Below are 26,895 nucleotides of genomic sequence, written 5' to 3' on the forward strand. Positions count from 1 at the left end.
GGGAGTATTTTTTTGAAGGGCCATCCTGCGTGACACTGCAGTGCCACTCCTAGATCGGCCAGGTGTTTGTGTCGGCCACTAGGGTTGCTTAGCTTAGCCATCCAGCGACCTCGGTGCAAGTTTTAGGACTAAAAATAATATTGTGAGGTGTGAGGTGTTCAGAATAGACTGGAAATGAGTGTAAATTATGGTTATTGAGGTTAATAATACTATGGGATCAAAATGACCCCCAAATTCTATGATTTAAGCTGCTTTTTAGTTTTTTTTTTTTTAAACACCCGAATCCAAAACACAACCGAATCCGACAAAGAAAATTCGGTGAGGTTTTGCCAAAACGCGTTCGAACCCAAAACACGGCCGCGGAACCGAACCCAAAACCAAAACACAAAACCCGAATAATTTCCGGTGCACATCACTAGTGTTAATGAAAGTGTGATTGCATCCTTCCAGGATGCGATCACACTGTGAGGATACACACATGTGCATTGTGGATGCTGCGCATGCCCAGATTGCTGAAAATCATTCATTTTTTGGTAATCTGCATTCCAACCTGAATTTGGGCCTAAATATGTACACTACAGTATTGCATAAGGAGACCAATGTCTATATCATGTATACTGTTTTTCCATGGTTGGCACTGGACACAAGGGGCTATATTTAAGGAGTGGTAGTAAGATTTTTAAGTTGCCACTTCCTGGTGGTTTGGAGCTGAAAATTTAAATCACTCACATTCAATATAAGGCATGCCAGGCTCTGCACTGAATGTGAGCACTGCTTTAAGTATTCAACACCAAAACCTTCAACAAGTGGTGGCTTAGAAAGTTGCCACTTCAAAAATATAGCCCATGATATTATGTTGCTCTATAAGTCTCCTGGACTTGCACCAATACTCTGCAAAGCATGGGAACTTGAACTATGGAATGATGCCTATATCCAGAAAAAAATATCCATCTCATGTAGGCTTTTCCTACTTCCGCATCTAACAATTTATTGTGATTGCTGGCCCTGTATGTTAGTCATATTACATAAACCGCACACTCGCACTTTGTATGAGGAAGATTGTTGTATGGGGTAAGAAGCCAAATAAAAAATACTCACCCAACAGCCAGCCAACTGGGATTTTACCACTTTCAAAATCATGGGCCAAAGATGACTGGCTCAAAATGAAGGAGCCTTATGCTGACCCAGGAAAGCCCACAAAAAGATTACTGATTTTCATATTGGCATCACTCATCATCTGAACATTCAAGGAATGGAAGAGTTTTCAGTTTCAAAAACATTCTTCCATATGCCTTAGTGGTGCAAGTGCCACATGAGTGCAATCGAGAACATTGGGGAAATGTGTTTCCTAAATAAAAGCCAATTTGGTCTCTCTCCATTCGCTGTCATTGTATGGGGAATGGATAAACTGTGTCATTAATTTACGGAAAGCATTAAGGACCTAGTTTGAAATATGCGACAAAGAGGGCTGGGAAAAACTGACTGTTTGGGACAAAAGAGGCTGGAAACTGCCTGACACTAAATAATGTAACAACCATAAGTTTAGATAAACCACTGACTGCGTGGTTAGTGGACACCTGAGGTTAAAGGTCCGGCTCCATCAGATCAAACAACAAATGGATTGTACGAGAGGATAAATGATAGTTCTGTATCATCTCCACCTCTGAGAAACTTTCTAGTATACGCCTTGTATGATACTGGTGTGGACGTGGAATGGAAACGTGCACTGACTCACCACATGAAGCAATTGCCTGATCGCATTTATAATCTGTTATGTCCTCCTGTGTCTCAGCGGCAGCTTGGATCATGTACATCAATATAGTGTCAGTGAAAGGCTCCATGATTGTATACAGGGAAAAAAAGTTGGCTAGTTAGAAAACTGCAAATTAACAAAAAAGAAACAAAACGAGCTAACAGCAGACTGTACAATGCTGTGTTTTACACAGAAGTCCCAAGAAAGGAGTGACAACTTCCTCCTGTCAGATTCAAGCAATGCATCCTGGTAATTTTTAAAAAAAATAAAAAAATAAAGGATATTAATTAAAAAAAAATCATGTAGGAGGCTGAAAAAAAGTCTTCAAAAAAGATACTCATTTACAAAATGATAAAACAAAAAAAAAGAGTTTTCACCTGCTCTGAGTTGATGAAATGGAATTGGGGATAAATGCAGGTCATACTGTCCGAAAATTATATCTATTCTGTAATTGAATACCATTTCCACGTTATGCCTGAATTTTACTATTTTGAATCATTATCGGGTGAAATCAACTGGCAATCACTCAAAAACACATGAAACGCATGAAAACAAGACCACATGACCGCGAGTTTTCAGGACAAAAGCCACTTCTATGGCTAATTAAATACCCCCTTAACGTTAATTTTGTCCTATTTGTGGGCTGGCAACACTAGCTCTAAAATCAAATACTTGCAAACCATCTCTAGAAATCCAGTGTCCCTGAATTGTATGTGTGTGTGTAAAGAATAGCAGTAAAGACTAATATTTCAATACAGTGTCATTGCCCTGTGTGCACTGTTATACATGCAATCATACAGTATTTTTCTCTTTCTATCCAATGCTGTATACTAGCTCTTGTAAAACTAAAAATTCCAACATGCCCATTACTGCCTGCAACTGCCACCAAGGATGTTCAGTCAGGGGAGGCAGGTGAGGCAGAGTCTCACCTTTCACAATGATAAAAAAATACAAAGAAGTTATTTATGGGTGTGGTATGGCTGACCACCGGACAAGGGGAGACCGCTGGTCAGAATACCAATGCCGACATCCTTGCAGCATAAAGACGCCGGGATCCCAGCGGGGAGGGCCACATTTTCTGTGTTATAAATATCTTCTTTACCTTATACTAATAATTTTGGCTGTGAAAATGTGGGTGGGAGGCATCAAGAGCTCTGCCTCTCACTGAAAATAGTAAATCAGCTGAAGCAGGGGGGAGGTACATGCCAAGGGCAGGAAAAGCCCATTAAAAAAATAAGAAGAGGCAGCTGCACAGCTGAATCAGTGGCAAGGCCATGTCTACAGCCCACGTCAAAGCACACCCCTATAACTCACCCTCACCCCTGTCAAAGAAAAGAGAAGAGAGAATTTAATGGTGATCACCAGGTCTTTGAGTATCTGATGTGTCAACAGGCTCCCCCCACTCTGTGCCATGCAACCAGATACTAGGATGGGCAATCCCAGATCACATCAGGTGAGGCTGGGGCGGTTGTGACTGATAGAGGGGACAGGCTACCAGTGCTGCCAGACACATATATGTTTCAGGTTTGAGATACTGTACATATGAGTGTACCCGTGTGCAGAGATGGAAGCCCCGGCCAGAGCACTGATGTTGGGAGAACTAATACAGGCAGGCTGCAACAGAGGATGGAGAGAAACAGTATTAATCGCCACCCAGACAGCCGCACCAGAGCTTGGGCAGAGCAGCAGGAGTTCTGGACAGAGGGCTCCCCTGTGAGTATCAGGTTGCCCCATTCATCATCATCTTGGACACTGCCTGAACAGGGAGAACACAACTGGTCTGAGGAAAGTTAAGATACAAGAGTACAGGTGGCACTGCATTTGGGAATGCTTGTGCTGCATGTTCCTGCTGAGATTCAATGAGGCAAAGGGTGATATGCAGGGGAGCCCAATCAGAGCCCAGCCTGAGGAGAGAATGACATTCTGATTGTGTGTATGGATGTAGAACATACAGATGTGTCCACGATTACCTTTCTGAAAACAGTGCCGTGGCACTAAATTTGGCATGACATAAATACCTTGTGTTGTTGTGCTTTGATCTTGTGCCATGATAATTCATAGTTTCACCACTGGGTGGCTAGTGCATCACATAACATAGCTTTCCACAGTAATCTGTTCGTATGCAGGTCATTCTGATGTACAGTATGGCCAGCTTTAGAGTCTAATTCCTAATTGTGTGGGTGTGAAAATGTCAGTGTGAGAGGCCTTTGAAGTAGACTCCTTGGCAGTACAGATAACATGTACAGTATATTGGCTGGGAGATGTTATGTTGCACAGAGTACAGAGGTGAAGGAAGTCTAAAGTGAAATTAAAGAATATGTTAAGAAAAACCTAATAGTGATACAGAGTAACAGAACATATTATAAGATTTTACAATGATTAAATATTTCCCCCCCAAAAAAGAGTATAAACATACTGTAAGTGGAGAAAATGAATGCAATCACTTGGATGCTTTGTTCAATCCATACACAATTTAGGGGGTACTCACGGAGTGATCCCATCCTAAAATCTAAGCAATCTGACTAGATTGCATAGATTTTAAGCATAATCTCTCTGTGTGTACCCCCACAGCAATAGCGATGCGCAACCCCGCGCATCGTTATCACTGGTGCTAGATTGGCCTGCATGCAGGCTGAATCTAGCAGGTCACTTATTTCACCCGCTGAGTGAAATGAGCGCCCCCCGTCCTCCCCCGCATGCTCAGCACACATCGTGCTGTGCTGAATGGGAGGAGGGTTGTGTGCTGAGGTGAACTTACTTTTTTTTAAATCATTGCCATAGATGTTACATGCTCAGTGCCAGGGGGTTACATGCTCATTCCGGGTAGTGCTAATGGTCTAGTAATACCTCTAGCATCTGTCATCTAGAAGGCAGCTGCCATTTTTAAAGGGCCATCTTCCATGACATATGCATGAAATCTGCAGAGACCTGGCCCCCTCATACCACTGCGGCTTCCAGTAGTAGGTAGAGCCTAAGCATCTATTGTGCCGGGGCTATGCCCCCCAAGACCCAGCCCTCAAGGCTCGCAGCCTGACCAGCCTATTGGTTGATCAGGCCCTGGGTCTCATGTTTCCTCACCCGCTTGTATGGTAGACAGAGCACTGAGTGACTTATTATGGAGCAATGCCCCAGCACTGGACTGATTTGTGGCAGACAGGTGCAGCACCCACTTGTATGGCAGACAGATCACCCAGTGACTTATGATGGCAGCACAGCCCCAGCACTGGACTGATTTGTGGCAGACAGATGCAGCACTCACTTGAATGGCAGACGGAGCACCCAGTGACTTATTATGGCAACACAGCCCAAGCACTGGACTGATTTGTGGCAGACAGACGTAGCACCCACTTGTATGGCAGAGTACCCGGTGACTTATTATGGCAGCACAGCCCCAGCACTGGACTGATTTGTGACAACACAGGACAACAGCACCGACAGCAGAACCAGCACCCACCCCACGCCACCCTTCCCACCACCCACCCACAGACAGACAACAGACACATCCATCCTGCTCCCTCTCCAATTCTGGAGTGATAATTGCGGCAAGAAGTGTGGAATAGTATAGAGTCTGGATCTCGCAAGAATCCGACAGTGGGATGATGAAGTTTTGCCTCAATCCGGGATCCGAGTCTGTCAGGAAAACCAGAGCTGGACTCTGATCCGGCTCGGATCAGGAAGTTCGGGTGGGCTCAGATCTTGTAGATCTGAGCCCGCTCATCCCTACCTACTATAAGTATGAACAGCATTTGATGCTGAAAGAGGGAGAGAAAGCAGTTTTTTTTCCAATTCAGTGTGTAATTCAGAAATTATTATGGGTTCATGAACAGAGCCTAAATTGTCTCAGTTACTGTATTGCTATAACCTATTGCTTCTCTTTAATCCAATGGATATATTAAACTTTTCTGCTGCTGAATAATGGGGCCTTCACACGGGGTGACTGCCGTCAGCGATCTGAGCGATACTAGATCGCTCAGATCAGTCAGCAAGATCAGTCAGCACACAGCGCTCCTGCTATGGAAAGCAAGTCACCCCCGCTGACATCGCTGGGCAGGAGTGATTTTTAGCCCAGCGATGTCAGCGATCACATGGGCCTCCTGCTCTCTTAAAGCACCCCTGCTTTTTGTTTGCCTCAGCACACAGGGTGAATGAGAAATGAATTTGGAGACAGTTGGTAAGATGTACTAAGCCTTAAAAAGTGATAAAGTGGAGGGTGATAAACCGCCAACCAATCTGCTCCTAACTGTCATTTTTCAAACACAGCCTGTGACATGGCAGTAAGGAGCTGATTGGATGGTACTTTATTATTACTCTCCATTTTATCACTTTTTTAAGCTTAGTACACCAGGCCCAGTGCACCGTCCCCAGACAGGCAACTAATTAGGTTTCCATTTTGGTAATACTAATTGATGTTGTATTGAGACTTTTGTACAGTCTCTTACTCACAAAGTAGCACATGCGCTCTAAAGGGTCAAATACTCCTGGCACTTGGTTGGTGGTGCTCCCAGAAAAAATAGTTAAATAAATGCCAAATAAAGGGGTTATTAATATTTAATCCAAATTATTTTTACAGGGTTTGCCCTGTATGGTGTAGGGATACACTCTCCTGTGCTGCATATTGTTATATAACTCCAGAAAAATTATGGAGAACAAAAATTTGGAGGATAAAATATGAAAAGATCAAGAACCACTTCCTGCTACTGCTGCTGTTGTTGCTGCTGGGAGTCGATCGTTATCCCAGAGGTGAAGTCGGAAAACCACTTGTACTACTTCAACTAAGCAATTGACTGTCCAACAGTCCTTTGCGTGGAAGATAAAATATATGACAGCAGTCATCCTGTTGCAAAGTGGATAACTGAGGCCTTGACAGCTATGTTGGTGTTAGACATGCGTCCGGTATCCGCAATTAGTGCAGTGGGATTTCGACAATTGATGGAGGTAGTGTGTCCTCAGTATCAAATCCCATCTAGATTCCACTTCACTAGGAAAGCGATTCCTGGACTGTACTGGGACATTACGAAAAGTGTTCTCAGTGCCCTGAAAAATAGGGATGTACCAAGTGTCCACTTAACCACGCACATGTGGACAAGTGGAGTAGGGCAAACTAAGGACTACATGACTGTGACAGCCCACTGGGTAGATGAATTGCCTCCCGCAGCAACAACAGCAGCAGCACCAGTAGCAGCATCTCACAAATGTCAGCTCATTTCGAGGCAGGCTACACTGTGTATCACCGGTTTCTGTAAGAGGCACACCGCTGACAACCTCTTACGGAAACTGAGGGACATCATCGCACAATGGCTTACCCCACTTAGACTATCCTGGGGATTTGTGATATCGGACAACGCCACCAATATTGGGTGTCATTCCGAGTTGTTCGCTCGTTGCAGATTTTCGCTATGCTGCGATTTGTTGCTAACTACTCAGAGCGCATTCGCTTAGTTATTTTACTAAAAACTTAGCAGTTTTGCTGTGGCTTCAGCAGCACTTTTCAGTCGCACTGCTGATCGTGTGATTGACAGGAAAGGGGCGTTTCTGGGTGGCAACTCAGCGTTTTCCCAGCGTTTGCCAAAAAACACAGGCGTGTCAGGAAAAAACACAGGTGTGGCTGGAGAAATGGAGGAGTGGCTGGCTGAACGCAGGGCGTGTTTGTGATGTCAAACCAGGAACTAAATGGACTGAACTGATCGCAATCTGTAAGTAGGTCCGGAGCTACTCAGAAACTGCAAAGAATTATTTAGTAGCAGTTTTGCTAACCTTTCATTTGCATTTCTGCTAAGCTAAGATACACTCCCAGAGGGCGGCGGCCTAGCGTGTGCAATGCTGCTAAAATTAGCTAGCGAGAGAACAACTTGGAATGACCACCATTGTGCGTGCATTACATCTGGGCAAATTCCAGCACGTCCCATGTTTTGCACATACAATTAATTTGGTGGTGCAGAATTTTTTTTTAAATGACAGGAGCATGTAGGAGATGCTGTCAGTGGCCTGAAAAATTGGGGGCCAATTTTGACATTCAGCCACTGCGTGCCACTCCTAGATGGGCCAGGTGTTTGTGCCACCCACTTGGATCGCTTAGCTTAGTCATCCAGCAAGCTCGGTGCACCTCTTTTTTTTCTTTGCATTATGTGCTCTTTGGTGCCTAGTTTTTAAAACTGCCATCCTGTCTGACACTGCAGTGCCACTCCTTGATGGGCCAGGTGTTTGTGCCGCACACTTGGGTTGCTTAGTCTAGTCATCCAGCTACCTCGTTGCACTTCTTTTTCTTCTTTGCATGATGTGCTGTTTGGGGCCTAGTTTAAAAGTGCCATCCTGTCTGACACTGCAGTGCCACTCCTAGATGGGCCAAGTGTTTGTACCACCCACATATGTTGTTCAGCTTAGTCATCCAGTGACCTTGTTCAACCTTTTGTCCTAAAAACAATATTGTGAGGTCTGAGGTGTTCAGAATAGACTGGAAAAAATTACCCCCAAATTCTATGACTGTAGCTGTTTTTATGTTTTTTCCAAAGGGATCCAGATCCAAAACCAAAACCCGAAAGGGTGGTTTTGGTAAAACCAATCCAGATCCAAAACAAGTGCGGGGATGCAGATCCAAAACCAAAACATGAAAAGTGCCCGCTGCACATCTCCAGTTAAAATCAGCCGCAGAACCTGTGAAATCCATGAGCGTCCCAGATAAGAGAAATCATATGGTCATCCTAAATGAGCATTATAGTGGGAATGTTCATATATCAAATAGGGGAACCACACCAACTGCCACCCACTGTCATTTCAAACTGACTCACTGGCAGTTTTATTTTTATTACTTTTCTTGTTTGTCTCATGGGCCTTGGTAATGCCTGTCTCTTGAAATACAGTACAGGTTGAGTATCCCATATCCATATATTCCGAAATACGGAATATTCCGAAATACGGACTTTTTTGAGTGAGAGTGAGATAGTGAAACCTTTGTTTTTTAATGGCTCAATGTATACAAACTTTGTTTAATACACAAAGTTATTAAAAATATTGTATTAAATGACCTTCAGGCTGTGTGTATAAGGTGTATGTGAAACATAAATGAATTGTGTGAATGTAGACACACTTTGTTTAATGCACAAAGTTATAAAAAATATTTGGCTAAAATGACCTTCAGGCTGTATGTATAAGGTGTATATGAAACATAGATGCATTCTGTGCTTAGACTTGGGTCCCATCACCATGATATCTCATTATGGTATGCAATTATTCCAAAATACGGAAAAATCCCATATCCAAAATACCTCTGGTCCCAAGCATTTTGGATAAGGGATACTCAACCTGTATCTCTATGCCACAAAATGTATATTTCTCTTTGCTGATTGTGCACTATGATTTCTCTTAATGCATCTTCGCTCATTGGGGGTCATTACGAGTTGATCGCTGGCTGCATTTGTTCGCAGCGCAGCGATCAGGCTAAAAAACGGCAGTTCTATGCATGCGTATGTGGTGCAATGTGCACACATATTGTATGGGCACAACGAACGATGTAGTTTTGCACAGGGTCTAGCGAAGCATTTCAGCCGCACTGGTGGCCGCAGAGTAATTGACATGAAATGGGCGTTTCTGGGTGTCAACTGACCGTTTTCAGGGAGTGGTCAGAAAAAAGCAGGCGTGCCAGGAAAAATGTAGGCGTGGCTGGGCGAATGCTGGGCTGGTTTGTGACGTCAAAGCAGGAACTAAGTCTAAAGTGATCGCAAGTGCTGAGCAGGTTTTGAGCTACTCTTAAACTGCACAAAAAAACTTTGTAGCCGCTCTGTGATACATTTGTTTGCATTTCTGCTAAGCAAAAATACACTCCCTTTTGGCGGCGGCATAGCGTTTGCATAGCTGCTAAAAACTGCTGGAGAGCGATCAACTCAGAATGACCCCCATTATGTCATCTGTATATATGTGTATATGTATATCTTGCTCGGTATTATTTCCATTGTTGGTTATTTCACTCATTGGTTTAATAAAAATATATTGAAAAAAGAAAAAGAGAATGCCCTGATTAAAAATGTTTTATGGTAACTGCAATGAATCACTGTAATATTCAGAGATTTATTATTTACATAAAAATCATTAAAAGATTTCCTTTTGTTTCTTCTGTTGTAATGGTAAATCCTAATAAAGTTGCATGGTTTCTCCATTTTATTATTATTATTATTATTATTATTATTATCATTATTATTATTATTACTACAGGTTGAGTATCCCTTATCTAAAATTCAAAATCACACATTTTTGGTTCCCCTAATGAGATAATGACATATATATATATATATATATATAATATTATATATCTATATAATATATCTATATACACATAATATATAATATATATGTCATTATCTCAGTAGAGGACCCATAAATGTGGAATTTTTAATTTTGGATAAGGGATTCTCAACCTGTACTATTATTATGCAATTTGCATGGATAAAGCATATTTAATACAATGCATTGTCTCTGCCTTTATATGCAATGTTTATACTAAAGGCCCGTATTCATGGGCAGATGTGGGGAGAGATGTGTGCTGAGTGAACCATTCTTCACACGTGTCTCCCCCCGCTCAGCACAGCGCAATGTGTGCTGAGCATGCAGGGGGAGGACAGGGGGGACACTCATTTCACCCAGTGTGTGAAATGAGCGACCTGCTAGATTGAGCCTGCATGCAGGCCAATCTAGCACCAGTGATAGTGATGCACGGGGCTGCGCATCGCTATTGCTGTGGGGGGTACACACAGAGAGATCATGCTTAAAATCTAGTCTAGTCTAGTCAGATTGCTTAGATTTTAAACTGGGATCGCTCTGTGAGTATCCCTTTTAAGAACATCCTTGCTGGAAGGGGAAGCGTCATTATGCATACTTTATTTAGCATGCATTGGCACCTCGAGTCATAAATCAATTTGTGTAGATCAATCTGAGACTAGTGAACTGCACTGAGTACAGGAAGGATGAAGGGTGCAGGAAGGATGAAGGGTGCTGGATCACCACTGGGATAGCAGCAGTGAACTGTCCGACCTAGTCAAGTGTTTAAATAGTAGGTACTGTACTGCGAGGAGGGGAGGTGGCGGTGTCCCGCTGCAGTGTATGGCAACCTTTCTCTGCGCCTGTTTCACCTGGGGGACAGTCTTCTGTTCTGTTCCGGCAGTAAATCCCATCAGAAAATTCCCCATCCCCCTGACAGCAGCAGCATCCCAGTTCCCACACCATCTCCACCGCCATTGAGGTTCCCAGGGTGCCGGCGATCACAAGTAGGGTGCGGGGGGGGGGGGGGGGGTGCCGCGATTGCTGGGGTGCAGTGATCGTGGGAGGGGTGCCACTGCTGGGGGTCCTGATGTGATAGTAGCAGCAGTGATGTACTGCTGTGGCTTCCCCAGGTCCTCCTCCCACTCTGCTGCCACTGCTGGGGGTCCCGGTGTGACAGGGGCAGCTTGGCAGCAGTGATGAACTGCCTCAGCTGCCCCTGAACCTCCTCCCAGCTCTTGCTCCACAGTGCTGTTGCTGACAGAGATCCAGGGTGTAGTGTGACAGAAGTAGGAGGACACTGCTGGCCAGTGTCCACCTACTTATCGTTCAGTTGGGGGGAAAGTTCCCCCTACACCCGAACGATTAGTAGGGAAAATCAAACAAGTTTGCTTTTCCCAACTAGTTGGACCAACCGTTTTTGACCGTTTTTCAGCGTGTGGGAGCAAATGGCTGATAATCGTTTGCTCCCATGCACTGCCAGATTATCGTTCCAACCAGCCAACTAGTTGGTTGGTTGAAACAATATCTTCCTGATGTATTGCTAGCATAAGTCTGTCGCTGACCTACTGCAATCAGTAGGTTTCTACAGTACAATGACATTGAAAACGTTGTTTGCTATTACAATGATAGTTTATTTTAATGTAAGCAGCCACACAGCAAAACACAAGCTAAAAAACAAATATTCTCCATAAAGGAGCTGCGCAGTAAAGTGCATATTACAAAGATCTGTTTACAGACTACAGTGAGGGTCCAATTAAACACAGGAAAGTAGCAATCATGCCATGGCTTTAGAGTCCAATTCCTAATTGTGCAGGTGTAAAAATCTCAGTGTGTGAAGCCTTTGAAGTAGATTCCTTGGGGTGTAGAGATACTGTAGCATGTACTGTATCCTGTCTGGAGGATGGCTTGGGTCCTGGGATTTGTAATGAAGAGTGACCCTTATGGGGGTACACACGGAGTGATGTTCAGCTAATTTCTAAGCAATCTGACTAGATTCCTTAAAAATTAGCTGAACATCGCTCCGTGTGTAGAGGTGCCAGTGACAGACCACGCATCACTATCACCAGTGCTAGATTAGCCTGCATGCAGGCACAATGTAGCAGGTCACTTATTTCACTGCTGGGTGAAATGTGCGCCCCCCCGTGTTCATCCCCCTCACTCAGCACATCGCGCTGTGCTGAGCAGGGGGAGAGATGTGTGCTGAGCGGTCTGTACTAGACCGATCAGCACACATCTCTGGGGAAATATACTTGTCAGTATGGCCCTTTAAGCAATTCAGAGCTTCAGTTTAATAATGCAATAAATGGAGTTACTGTACTTGTTGCTCAGAGCACAGAGGTGAATGAAGTCTAAAGTGACATTAAAGAATAAGTTAAGAAAAATCTAATAGTGCTACAGAGTAACAGGTCATATTATAAGATTTTGCAATGATAAAATAATTCCAAATATAGAATATAAATATACTGTAAGTGGAGAAAATGAATGCAATCACTTGGATGCTTTGTACAAACCATACACAATTACAGTATACAGTGTTGCATAGGTGACTACTTTTTTTACAAACCATTTTCAAGATTCCATAACAAATGTAATACTAGGGTGAAGGACATGTTGCAGATAAAATATAACAAATTAATTAATTTAAGCAGGTAGTCTAATTTTGATATTTCAAGCATTTTCAGAAAGGATGAGTACAATAGGTAAAGGGCCCTTTATTCAAATTCTATACATTTTTAGTTTGCGTACACACATCTGATGATGCAGCCCCATACCTCCCAACATGACCCTCTCCAGGACGGACAGAATGCTCTGCTTCTGGACTTCCCTCTTAAGTTGTAATTACCATCACCTGTGCTGAAACACCTTTCTTATCCATTAGCCTGTTCAACACAGGTGCCGGCAATCATACATTAAGAGAAAATCCAGGAGCAGAGCATTGTGTCCCTCCTGGAGAGGGTCATATTGGGAGGTATGCAGCCCACAGGAAGATATTTGGCAGCCCGAGGAATGAGGCTGGCATTGGAACTGATGGTGACACTGGCATTGATGTGGATGGTGGAGAAGCTGCTGGGTGCAGCAGTCTGGAGGCACTGTAGCAGTGGACTGGAGATAATTCACTGGAGTTGTGGCAGTCAATAGGTCTACCACTATTGGTCAACAGGCCATAGGTAAATCTGAAGGAGGATATCCTGAAGCGATGTGGGGAGAAATTCCAACTAATAAACAATGATATTACAAAGATTAATAGTACTTTGAATTCATTGCTAAGGATGCGCAGAGTACAGCCCTGGGATAATGATGTCCAACGGGGAACTCTGCTAATTTCAAACCCCAGCCAAGGATTGAACCACAGCCTCTGCCTATCCTAATACATTGTTAGATACTGTATTTCCTGCAGCAGTCATTGCTAGATACTGTATTTCCTGAAGCAGCTATTGTATATTTCATGTACTGTACACAATATATAAAATATACATTTTGAGTGCCAATTTAATGCCACAAGTTTTTTCAGCTTCTAACTTTAGTGAATGCCGCTACAATATCAAAAGTTTTTTTTATACATTTCTTGTTCCTTGCAATAAACAAATACGGTATGTATTTAAAAATATAATTACTTCAGCTGCCTTCATTACTGGTCAAATAATGTAAAATGCTCAGGTAATGCTCCCCTGGCGTGAGAGGAGCCTGTGCCATGCTTTAGAGGAGAGTAGGGAGTGAGCATCACAGCATCTGCTGTATAAAGGGGCCTACACAGTACATACGGGGTGACTGATCTGAGTGATGCTAGATTGCTCATCCAGATTGCTCAGCACACAGCACTGCACAGCAATGTGTCAACAATGTGTGCTGAGCAATCTGAGAGGGCCAGTGAACACTAGCCCTGACAGGCGATCTGACTAGATTTACCATATCCTGCATGCAGGATCTTAATTGCCGGGTGATAGCAACATCTGAACATCTGTGTACTTGGGATATGCAGTACCTATCAGCCACATAATCACTGTTGAAGTCTGGTTCCAGTTTAAGAAATATAGCATCATAATTATTTATTTACAGTTTCTTATATAGCGCTGCATAATTCTTTCCCATTGGTCCATTTAAAAAATATTAGTTATTTTGTGTGCACTGTGACTGTGTAGAGCAGGCATTCCCAACCACAGTCCTCAAGGCACACTAACAGTGCAGGTTTAGTGCTATCCAGGCTTAAACACATGTGACTTAATTAGCACCTCAGTTATTTTGATTTAACCATCTGTGCTGCAGCCTGGATATTACTAATACCTGCACTGTTAGTGTGCTTTGAGGACCATGGTTGGGAATGCCTGGTGTAGAGTAGTGATGAGCGGGTTCGGTTCCTCTGAAACCAAAACCCCCCGAACTTCACCCATTTTACACGGGTCCGAGGCATACTCGGATTCTCCCGTATGGCTCGGTTAACCCTAGCACGCCCGAACGTCATCATCCCGCTGTCGGATTCTCGCAAGATTCGGATTCTATATAAGCAGCCGCGCGTCGCCGCCATTTTCACTCGTGCATTGGAAATGTTAGGGAGAGGACGTGGCTGGCGTCCTCTCCATTTATTAATAATATTTGTGCTTATTGCTTAATTGTGGGGACTGGGGAGCAGCTGTATTATATAGGAGGAGTACAGTGCAGAGTTTTGCTGACAGTGACCACCAGTATACGTTGTCTGCCTGAAAAACACTCCATATCTGTGCTCAGTGTGCTGCATATATCTGTGCTCACACTGCTTAATTGTGGGGACTGGGGAGCAGCTGTATTATATAGGAGGAGCACAGTGCAGAGTTTTGCTGACCAGTGACCACCAGTATACGTTGTCTGCCTGAAAAACACTCCATATCTGTGCTCAGTGTGCTGCATATATCTGTGCTCACACTGTTTAATTGTGGGGACTGGGGAGCAGCTGTATTATATAGGAGGAGTACAGTGCAGAGTTTTGCTGACAGTGACCACCAGTATATGTTGTCTGCCTGAAAAACACTCCATATCTGTGCTCAGTGTGCTGCATATATCTGTGCTCACACTGCTTTATTGTGGGGACTGGGGACCACCAGTATATTATATAGAAGGAGTACAGTGCAGAGTTTTGCTGACAGTGACCACCAGTATATATAGCAGTACGGTACGGAAGGCCACTGCTCTACCTACCTCTGTGTCGTCAAGTATACTATCCATCCATACCTGTGGTGCATTTCAGTTGTGCGCAGTATATATAGTAGTAGGCCATTGCTATTGACACTGGCATATAATTCCACACATTAAAAAATGCAGAACAAAAATGTGGAGGTTAAAATAGGGAAAGATCAAGATCCACTTCCACCTCGTGCTGAAGCTGCTGCCACTAGTCATGGCCGAGACGATGAAATGCCATCAACGTCGTCTGCCAAGGACGATGCCCAATGTCATAGTAGAGAGCATGTAAAATCCAAAAAACAAAAGTTCAGTAAAATGACCCAAAAAATCAAACTTGAAAGCGTCTGATGAGAAGCGTAAACTTGTCAATATGCCATTTACGGCACGGAGTGGCAAGGAACGGCTGAGGCCCAGGCCTATGTTCATGGCTAGTGGTTCAGATTCACATGAGGATGGAAGCACTCATCCTCTCGCTAGAAAACTGCAGTGCCACTCCTAGATGGGCCAGGTGTTTGTGTCGGCCACTTGGGTCGCTTAGCTTAGTCACACAGCGACCTTGGTGCGCCTCTTTTTTTCTTTGCATCATGTGCTGTGTGGGGACAATTTTTTGAAGTGCCATCCTGCCTGACACTGCAGTACCACTACTAGATGGGCCAGGTGTTTGTGTCGGCCACTTGTGTCACTTAGCTTAGTCACACAGCGACCTTGGTGCGCCTCTTTTTTTCTTTGCATCATGTGCTGTTTGGGGACTATTTTTTTGAAGTGCCATCCTGTCTGACACTGCAGTGCCACTCCTAGATGTGCCAGGTGTTTGTGTCGGCCACTTGTGTCGCTTAGCTTAGTCACACAGCGACCTTGGTGCGCCTCTTTTTTCTTTGCATCATGTGCTGTTTGGGGACAATTTTATTGAAGTGCCATCCTGTCTGACACTGCAGTGCCACTCCTAGATGGGCCAGGTGTTTGTGTCGGCCACTTGTGTCGCTTAGCTTAGCCATCCAGCGACCTTGGTGCAAATTTTAGGACTAAAAATAATATTGTGAGGTGTGAGGTGTTCAGAATAGACTGAAAATGAGTGGAAATTATGGTTATTGAGGTTAATAATACTATGGGATCAAAATGACCCCCAAATTCTATGATTTAAGCTGTTTTTGAGGGGTTTTTGTAAAAAAACACCCGAATCCAAAACACACCCGAATCTGACAAAAAAATTTCAGGGAGGTTTTGCCAAAAAAAAAGTCTGAATCCAAAATACGGCCGCGGAACCAAATCCAAAACCAAAACACAAAACCCGAAAAATTTCCGGTGCACATCACTAGTGTAGAGTGATTGCTATCACACAATGCTGCCACTGCTGTGATCGGGGAGGGTGGGGGATGGGAATTGCTTGAGCTGTGTGCACTGTGAGTGATTGCTATCATTCTTTTTGGGGAGAAGAGCACATAGAGCTGCATAATGCCTGGTGCTCAGACCTGCATTAAATGCATCACTCACTACAAGGATACTAAAGGTTATGATTTGTGACATGTATAGACAAGGATGGAAAAAGGAAAAAATATGAAAAAATTCCAAAAACCTTGTGTCGACCATATGTGTGTGTTGACCATTTCCATGTCGACCATTTGCTGCTGTGAGTAGTTGTTTCCTGATTTGGGAACAGCCAGTATATAATGGGCTGTCCAAGCTCATGGTAGAATTATGTAGTTTCAGGGGTGGTGATACCTGCGCTCACCTGATGTCTAGGTGTATGTGTCTTACATTATTACCAGTTATTTATATAGTGCACACATATTCCGCAGTGCTTTACAGAGAATATTCAGCCATTCACATCAGTCCCTTCCCCAGTGGAGCTTACACTTTATATTCCCTACACACACATTCGCGCAAGGGTTAATTTTGTTAGGAACCAATTAACCTATCACTATATTTTTGGATTGTGGGAGGAAACCGGAGTACCCGGAGGAAACCCACTCAAGTACGGGGAGAATATACAAACTCCGCACATTATCAGGAGTGTACAATGGTGTATTTGTAGTGTTCTTTATTGAGACACAATGCTCAAGTCACATGCATATTAATTTGATAGGTAAAAAGGGAGGTTTTGAAACCTCACATGACCTGTGTTTGGTTCACACTATGATTAGTTAGAAATTCAAAAAACCAACATAAAGGCAATAAAGGGTCAAATACTCCTGGCACTTGGTTGGTGGTGCTCTCACAAAAAATAATTCAATAAACTGTATAAATGGAAAATCTTTACATAGGAGATAAAGACAAAAGGAGACTTTAAGTCTATCCTGGGCCACACTTGTCAAAAATTATTAATAAAAAATAACTTTTAATATTCACAATTAAAATAGATCATCTCACAAAGCGACATGGCGACATGTAAAAAGTGTAATCAAAAACTTTTGGTACAGTAATCAAAATTTGTAATCACTAATTTTTTGATAAGGTAATCCAATGTATTATAGTGAAATATGGGGGTAATTCCAAGTTGATTGCAGCATGAAATTTTTTTAGCAGTTGGGCAAAACCATGTGCACTGCAGGGGAGGCAAATATAACATGTGCAGGGAGAGTTAAATTTGGGTGGATTATTTTGTTTCTGTGCAGGGTAAATACTGTCTGCTTTATTTTTACACTGCAATTTAGATTGCAGATTGAATACACCACACCCAAATCTCTCTCTCTCTGCACATGTTATATCTGCCTCCCCTGCAGTGCACATGGTTTTGCCCAACTGCTAACAAAGTTCCTGCTGCGATTAACTCAGAATTACCCCCAATATGCGGTTTTGAAATACCAAAAAAAATCTCTCTATACTCACATCTTAACCACCAAACAATTGCAAAAAATAACAAGTATCAATAGTGCCTTTTAATTAGTATCATAATTTCCATATTGAATCTCTGTGCGTAGTTTGTATGAACTCTCCATCAGCACATTATCAATCATAAGGGAAAAGATTTTTTCAAACATATAGGCAACATTAAGCTAGGTACCTGCTGGAAGTTAGTATGAGAGATGTATTGGAGATATATTAATACTTCACAATTAGCTGCCGCAGCTGATGTTCCCGTGTGCATAATGGATAAATTGCCCTGCACATACGGATCATAGCAGCAATTTTGTTAGCAGATTGGCAAAACCATGGGGCTCATTCAGACCTGATTGCACACTAGGTTTTTTCGCTGCGCATGCGCAGTTTTGACCTGATCGCACCACAGCAAAAAAACCTAGCATGCGATCAGGTCGGAATGGCCCTCATGGTTTTGCCCATCTGCTAACAAAAATGCTGCTACGATCAGGTCTGAATTACCCCTCTGGAATCTTTCTCTCAGACTTTCTGCTTACTCAGTTTCTGAAAATGCCACCTGCTGTCTCAAAAGTGGTACTGCACTATATTTCAGATGATTTGCACATGGCCTGCCATGTATATCTTGGGAGGAAAGCTTATCTAGTGTCATGAACGGCAGGCCATGATACTTTTTTCAGAAAGGTAATCGTCACATGCATCTATCTATCTATCTATCTATCTATCTATCTATCTATCTATCTATCTATCTATCTCATATCTGTAGTAGTGACGTGTGATGAGGTGAAGCCTTTCATGTCAAAATGTTTACAATACAAGAGTACTGACTATATAAAGTATATGCAACATACAAATAATATATTGTAAATATCTTCTTTGTATTATTCTAATTATTTTTACAGTCAAAACTCTGGAGTAAAAAGTATATAACCACTGCCTCACCTGCTAACCTTTTTATGCACATCATTGATCAAAACTCACTAAATTTCCTGCAGTACTGTATATACTGCTGCACCTTTATATAATGGCCACATATTTAGGGGTAAATTTACTAAGGTGGGAGTTTTACACATACAGAGAAGTACAAGCACACATATACTACATATTATAATACTGTGTATATGTGTGCTTGTATCACCCTGTATACATTACACCTGTATATGACCAAAAGACACCTACAGATTGGGGACGTGTGGTGAGATCAATGACTGAGGAGGCACTGACTAGTAGCATAGTCAAATTTACTAAGGTGGGAGTGTTTTCAGAACTGGTGATGTTGCCCATAGCAACCAATCAGATTCTATCATCTTCTAGAAGAAGCTAGATAAGTGTTAAGTAGAATCTGATTGGTTACTATGGGCAACATCACCAGTTCTAAAAACACTCCCACCTTAGTAAATTTGACTATGCTACTAGTCAGTGCCTCCTCAGTCATTGATCTCACCACACGTCCCCAATCTGTAGGTGTCTTTTGGTCATATACAGGTGTAATGTATACAGGGTGATACAAGCACACATATACACAGTATTATAATATGTAGTATATGTGTGCTTGTACTTCTCTGTATGTGTGGGTACACAGGTGTCAGTAGAATGGATATTGTAGTGTCCTCCAGCTGTGCTGTGTTGATAATCAGGTGTTGCTGAATAAAGGGGTCCTGCTGTATAGTGCATCTTGTGGGCACTGGTACTTGCATCTTGTGGGCACTGGTACTTAGGGGAGTATTAATTATCTGGGCCCAGGATTGCTGGAGGGTCAAGGCAGGAGCCCAGGTCCCCCGTCCCTCCTGAGTATACTTAGCTTATTATGGAATACTGATCTCTCCTTCGCAGCAGTGTCATCTTCCCAATGAAAACTTCAAAGATGGCGCAGCACTGTACTGTGCCAGAGACTTTACTCTCTATTGCACATGCACCATATTCCCAAATATCACTGGGAGGGTGTCGTATGTGCAGTAAATCTGTTACTAGTACTAGCCAGTGCCTCACCAGCTAATGACCACACTGCAAATCTCTGGCTCCTACATTATGCTGGAGATGGTAGAAATAGTTGTTACAATACTTACAGAAACTTTAACTTCCACTATAGTAACTAAGAGAAAAAAAATACAAACTTTATTTGAATAAAAATAAATAAAATGACCAAAATGTATCATTTGTCTATTTATTCTGTTCCTGCTGCAATATGGAACCTTTGTTTTCTATACTGTAGTATTGGAGATAAGCTTAGGGTTAGATTTAGGGTTAGACACTACTGAGCACAGCAACAAGACACAAGGTAGTTATATTGTATCAGCAAGGTCTCTCCCAGGCAAAGATTTTAAACCAGACTGGGTTTTCAAGATCAGCTGATTAAGCTCTTTTGAAGAAGCACAAAGAAATGGGCAATGTTGAGGAACATAGATGCAGTAGTCGACGGATCTTAATATTAATATTAATATATATATATATATTAATATATTAAGATCCGTCATCGGTTACACTGTACTATGGACCATGTAATTTACATCATTGTCTGTCCCTGCGGATACTACTATGTTGGCATGACAACAAGAAATTCTCGAGACAGGATGGCCAACCATCGCACATCTATTCGAGCTGCATTGGTCTCTAAGGTATCTGACAAACCGGTGGCACAACACTTCGCAACTAGAGGGCATTCGATATCTAGTTTGAAGTGTATGTTGATAGATCACGTACCGAGACCCTCATGTGGGGGTGACTGGGAAAGGCAATTACGACAACGAGAAGCTAAATGGATCTATGAGCTGGATACTCTAGCTCCTCGGGGGTTAAACGAGGCTAACCCATTTAATATTTTTCTCGGATAGGGCTACCATTGAATTATTTTTAATATTTTTTTATCAAATATTTTTTCATCGAGTTTTTTTTGGGTTCATTATGCACCTTATCAAATGCATGATGATATATATGTTTGTCCTTTGTTTTTTATAGTCTTTTCTGTGTTGGTGTTCACCCTGGATCGCTTTTCTGACAGAGGTTACATCACAAGCCTTAAGTGAACCACATTCTGTCCTGGGGTGCATATACCCATGTTATTTACTGTTTATCCCATTTTCTCCTTTTTGTCTTGGTGGGCTCTTACTTATAGGGGAATGTGGGCAGGCCATCTTGATAATATCTGATGACAATAATGATCTATTATAGAGTATGGTCTTTCTATGTTGTGGTAGTACCTAACTGAATAAATAGTTGTTTCATTAAGATATAAATGTCAAGTTCATATGTATATTGAGCAAATACATCTATATTAACTATTGCAGTATATTATGCACCTGGGATTATTATGTGGTTCATATGCGTATTCAGCATATTCAACTATTAGTTTTATGAGCCTAAAGACGTTTCAACTATCTATTTATCCGTTTGGTAACGTGCAGGTGTAGTTATATTAAGCTATTGTGTTTATTTAACTTGGCTGCTTAGCAACGGCTGGCAGCCGTCTCACGCAGCCCCGATGTTCCGGTCTCGTGGTTGCGCTCCACGGCAGTGGAACGCATACCGCTTCCGGAAGTACGTGCGTCACGTGTGCGTTCCACGGTCAATGGAACGCACGTCACTTCCGGCACCGTGGCAATTAGCCGCGATCAGCCGTTCTTGTGGTGTATAGCAGTCGTATTTACACCTATAAGCAGCACGCTTACTTGATGTTATGATACAGTCGATGGTCCTCTAGTTTAATATAAACTAGATACCACACATCGATTGTTATAGCCACTTCCTGTTGGATAATTGATGGGCGGGGTTTGTGATGTGCTTTTGCTATATAGGTGATCCAGGGTGTAGTGTGTGTTATGGGCTGCTGGGTATGTACCTGTTGTGATCTTATCTGTCTTGAAAAAGGCTCAGATGGAGCCAAAACGTCGACATGATATGCTGACATGCTGTTGACCGTCTCTATGTGAGACACACCTGTGAGTGGTAATAAATTTCTTCATCATTAAGGAAGTGGTGAGTGCCTGTATTTTCTCTGGATATATTTTGGACTTCTTGGGAGCCCTTTATGGAGCACCGCCCATGTTGTGGACTGCAGCAGTGAGTGTGGACCTAATGGATATACTGTATGTATGTATATATATATATATATATATATATATATTATTTTTTAGAAGAAATTAATTTGCTAAGTGTCCGTTTATATTTATATCTGTCTCATCTAGTGTTTTTGAGCTATCTGCATCCTTTTTAAATTGTAAAAGCATGAGTGCCTGCATGCCTAAGGATCAAGGACCTGCTAGAACTGGTAATCTCCTCAAAAAAATTAATAGTACACACCTTACAAACCTTGTAAAACTTAGGGATGAGCGGGTTCGGATCACTGAGAACTGAACCCTACCGGACTTTACCATTCGAGTCCGGTTCCGAGTCAGGTTCGGGTTTTCCCACCTGATTCGGAAACCAGAACGAGGCAAAACGTCATCATCCCGCTGTCGGATTCTCGCGGGATTTGTATTCCATATAAGGTTCCGCACGTCGCTGCCATTTTCACTCCAGTCTCGGAGAGTGTAGTGAGAGGACATGTCTCCATCCTCAGTGTCTGTGTCGGGGCGGGAAAGTGGGGAGGCAATTCTAGTGCTGTCTTTTGCTGCTCAGTCCAGTGTAGTCAGTGTCTTATGCTGCATCAGTCCAGCCAGTCACAGTGTTGGTGTCCTCTGCTGCTATATGTCCCCAGTGCTGCTGTATAAGTACCTTGCTGTTTTGCTGTGTTGTCTTGCATCAGACGAGGGGTAGTGTCTCTCTCATACAGCATCAATCCAGTGACCAGTCACAGTGGTGGTGTCCTCTGCTGCCATATATCCAGTGTTACTGGCGTATAATACTAGTGATATTGCCATATAATTACTGTGATATTTCTGTATAATTCCTGTGATACTGGCATATAATTACAGTGATTTTGTCGTATAATTCTCGGGATACTGGCGTATAATTCCTGTGATATTGCCGTACAATTCCAGTGATATTGCCATATAATTCCTGTGATACTGGCGTATAATTCCTGTGATATTGCCATATAATTCCTGTGATATTGCCATATAATTCCTGTGATATTGCCATATAATTCCAGTGATATTGCCATATAATTCCTGTGATATTGGCGTATAATTCCTGTGATATTGGCGTATAATTCTTGGAATACTGTCGTATAATTCCTGTGATATTGCCGTATAATTCCTGTGATATTGCCATATAATTCCAGTGATATTGCCATATAATTCCTGTGATACTGGCGTGTAATTCCTGTGATATTGCCGTATAATTCCAGTGATATTGCCATATAATTCCCATGATACTGCTATATAATTCCAGTTATCCTGCCGTATAATTCCATATAAATCCATATAATTTCGTATAAATCCAGTCCAGTGGTGCTGCCATATTAGTTCAGTGATGTTGTCCTGTGCTGAATATTATTTACTCCAAATAAAGGGGTTATTAATATTTAATCCAAATAATTTTTACAGGGTTTGCCCTGTGAGGTGTATGGGTATGCTCTCCTGTGCCGCATATTGTGTTATATAACTCCAGAAAAATAATGGAGAACGAAAATTTGGAGGATAAAATAGGGAAAGATCAAGTACCACTTCCTCCTAGTGCTGAAGCTGCTGCCACTAGTCATGACATAGATGATGAAATGCCATCAATGTCGTCTGCCAAGGCCAATGCCCAATGTGATAGTAGAGGGCATGTAAAATCCAAAAAGGCAAAGTTCAGTAAAAAGACCCCAAAAAATAAATTTAAATGTTCTGAGGAGAAACACAAACTTGCCAATATGCCATTTACAACACGGAGTGGCAAGGAACGGCTAAGGCCCTGGCCTATGTTCATGACTAGTGGTTCAGCTTCACAAGATGATGGAATCCCTCAACCTCCATTTTGCCAATTAATTCCAGTGATTTGGACGTATAATTCCAGTGATTTGGACATATAATTCCAGTGATTTTGCCATATAATTCCAGTGATTTGGACATATAATTCCAGTGATTTTGCCATTTAATTCCAGTGATTTGGACATATAATTCCAGTGATTTTGCAGTATAATTCCAGTGATTTGGCAGTATAATTCCAGTGATTTGAACATATAATTCCAGTGATTTGGCTGTATAATTTCAGTGATTTTGACGTATAATTCCAGTGATTTTGCTATTTAATTCCAGTGATTTGGCCATATAATTCCAGTGATTTTGCCATTTAAATCCAGTGATCCTGTCGTATAATTCCAGTAATCCTGCCGTATAATTACAGTGATATTGGCGTATAATTACAGTGATCCTGCCGTATAAATCCAGTGATCCTACTGTATAAATCCAGTGATCCTGCCGTATAATTACAGTGGTACTGGCGTATAAGTCCAGTCCAGTGATACTGCCGTATATATATATATACCCTGTTGCAGAGCCGATTACTGAGGCCATAACAACTATGCTGGTGTTAGACGTGCGTCCGGTATCCACCATTAGTGCAGTAGGACTGCAGTGCCAACCCTAGATAGGCCAGGTGTTTGTACCACACACTTGTGTCGCTAATCTTAGTCATACAGTTACCTCACTGCCCTCTTTTACTTCTTAGCATGATGTGATGTTTGGGGACTATTCTGCCATCCTGTCTGACACTTCCGTATACTGTATGTCCAGTGGTACTGCCATTTAATTCCAGTGATTTTGCAGTATAATTCCAGTGATTTGGATTTATAATTCCAATGATTTGGACTTATAATTACAGTGATTTTGCAGTATAATTCCACTGAATCGGACATATAATTATAGTGATTTTGCAGTATAATTCCAGTGATTTTGCAGTATAATTTTAGTGATTTTGCCATTTAATTCCAGTGATTTTGCCATTTAATTCCAGTGATTTGGACGTTTTATTACAGTGATTTTGCAGTATAATTCCAGTATTTAGACATATAATTCCAGTGATTTTGCAGTATAATTCCAGTGATTTTGCCATTTAATTCTAGTGATTTGGCCGTATAATTCCAGTGATTTTGATGTATAATTCCAGTGGGAATTGTTTGTGTCGCTTGGCTTAGTCATACAGCTACTTCATTGCACCTCTTCGAAATCTTTGCATGAGGTGCTGTTTGGGGCCTAGTTTTTGAAAAGTGCCATCCTGTCTGACACTGCCATATGAGTCATGGGGTACTGCTGTATTAGTCCTTGGTTACTGCTGTATAAGTCCACCATTTGCAGAATTTTTTTTAAATTACGGGCGTGCAGGAGATGCTGTCAGTGGACTGAACAATTGCGGCCCACTCTCAACATTCAGCCACTGTGAGACACTACTAGATGGGCCAGGTGGTTGTGTTGCTTAGCTTAGTCATACAGCAAACTCTATGCACCTTTTCTCTGATGTCCTAGTGGATGCTGGGGACTCCGTAAGGACCATGGGGGATAGATGGGCTCCGCAGGAGACTGGGCACACTATAAGAAAGATTTGGTACTACCTGGTGTGCACTGGCTCCTCCCTCTATGCCCCTCCTCCAGACCTCAGTTAGATTTCTGTGCCCGGCCGAGCTGGATGCACACTAGGGGCTCTCCTGAGCTCCTAGAAAGAAAGTATATGTTAGGTTTTTTATTTTACAGTGAGACCTGCTGGCAACAGGCTCACTGCAACGAGGGACTAAGGGGAGAAGAAGCGAACCTACCTGCTTGCAGCTAGCTTGGGCTTCTTAGGCTACTGGACACCATTAGCTCCAGAGGGATCGACCGCAGGACCCGTCCTTGGTGTTCGTTCCCGGAGCCGCGCCGTCGTCCCCCTTACAGAGCCAGAAGCAAGAAGATGGTCCGGAAAATCGGCGGCAGAAGACTTCAGTCTTCACCAAGGTAGCGCACAGCACTGCAGCTGTGCGCCATTGCTCCTCATACACACTTCACACTCCAGTCACTGAGGGTGCAGGGCGCTGGGGGGGGGGCGCCCTGAGCAGCAATAAAATCACCTTGGCTGGCAAAATAACCACAATATATAGCCCCAGAGGCTATATATGTGGTAATTACCCCTGCCAGAATACAGAAAAAAGCGGGAGAAAAGTCCGCCGAAAAAGGGGCGGAGCCATCTCCCTCAGCACACTGGCGCCATTTCTCCCTCACAGTTCCGCTGGAAGGAAGCTCCCTGACTCTCCCCTGCAGTCTACACTACAGAAAAGGGTAAAAAAGAGAGGGGGGGGCACAATTTGAGGCACGGTAAATATTATAGCAGCTATAGGGGACATAATTCAGTTAGTCCCTGCATTATATAGCGCTCTGGTGTGTGCTGGCATACTCTCTCTCTGTCTCCCCAAAGGGCTTTTGTGGGGTCCTGTCTCCTTTAAGAGCATTCCCTGTGTGTGTGTGCGGTGTGTCGGTACGGCTGTGTCGACATGTTTGATGAGGAGACTTATGTGGAGGCGGAGCAGATGCCTATAAATGTGATGTCACCCCCTGTGGGGCAGACACCTGAGTGGATGGACTTATGGAAGGAATTACGTGCAAGTGTCGACTCCTTACATAAAAAAATTGACGACATGCCAAATGCGGGACAGCCGGCTTCTCAGCTCGTGCCTGCCCAGGCAATTCAAAGGCCATCAGGGGCTCTAAAACGCCCATTACCTCAGATGGCAGACACAGATGTCGACACGGATACTGATACCAGTGTCGACGACGATGAGTCAAATTTAATGTCCACTAGGGCCATTCGTTGCATGATTGAGGCAATGAAAGAGGTTTTACACATTTCTGATATAAACCCAGGTACCTCAAAAAAGGGTATTATGTTTGGGGAGAAAAAACTACCAATAGTTTTTCCCCCATCTGAAGAATTTAATGAAGTGTGTGAAGAAGCGTGGGCTTTCCCTGATAAAAAATTGGTGATTTCAAAAGAATTACTAATGGTTTTCCCTTTCTCGCCAGAGGATAGGTCACGTT

The sequence above is a fragment of the Pseudophryne corroboree genome, chromosome 1 (assembly GCF_028390025.1).
Source record: "Pseudophryne corroboree isolate aPseCor3 chromosome 1, aPseCor3.hap2, whole genome shotgun sequence".
NCBI lineage: Eukaryota > Metazoa > Chordata > Amphibia > Anura > Myobatrachidae > Pseudophryne > Pseudophryne corroboree.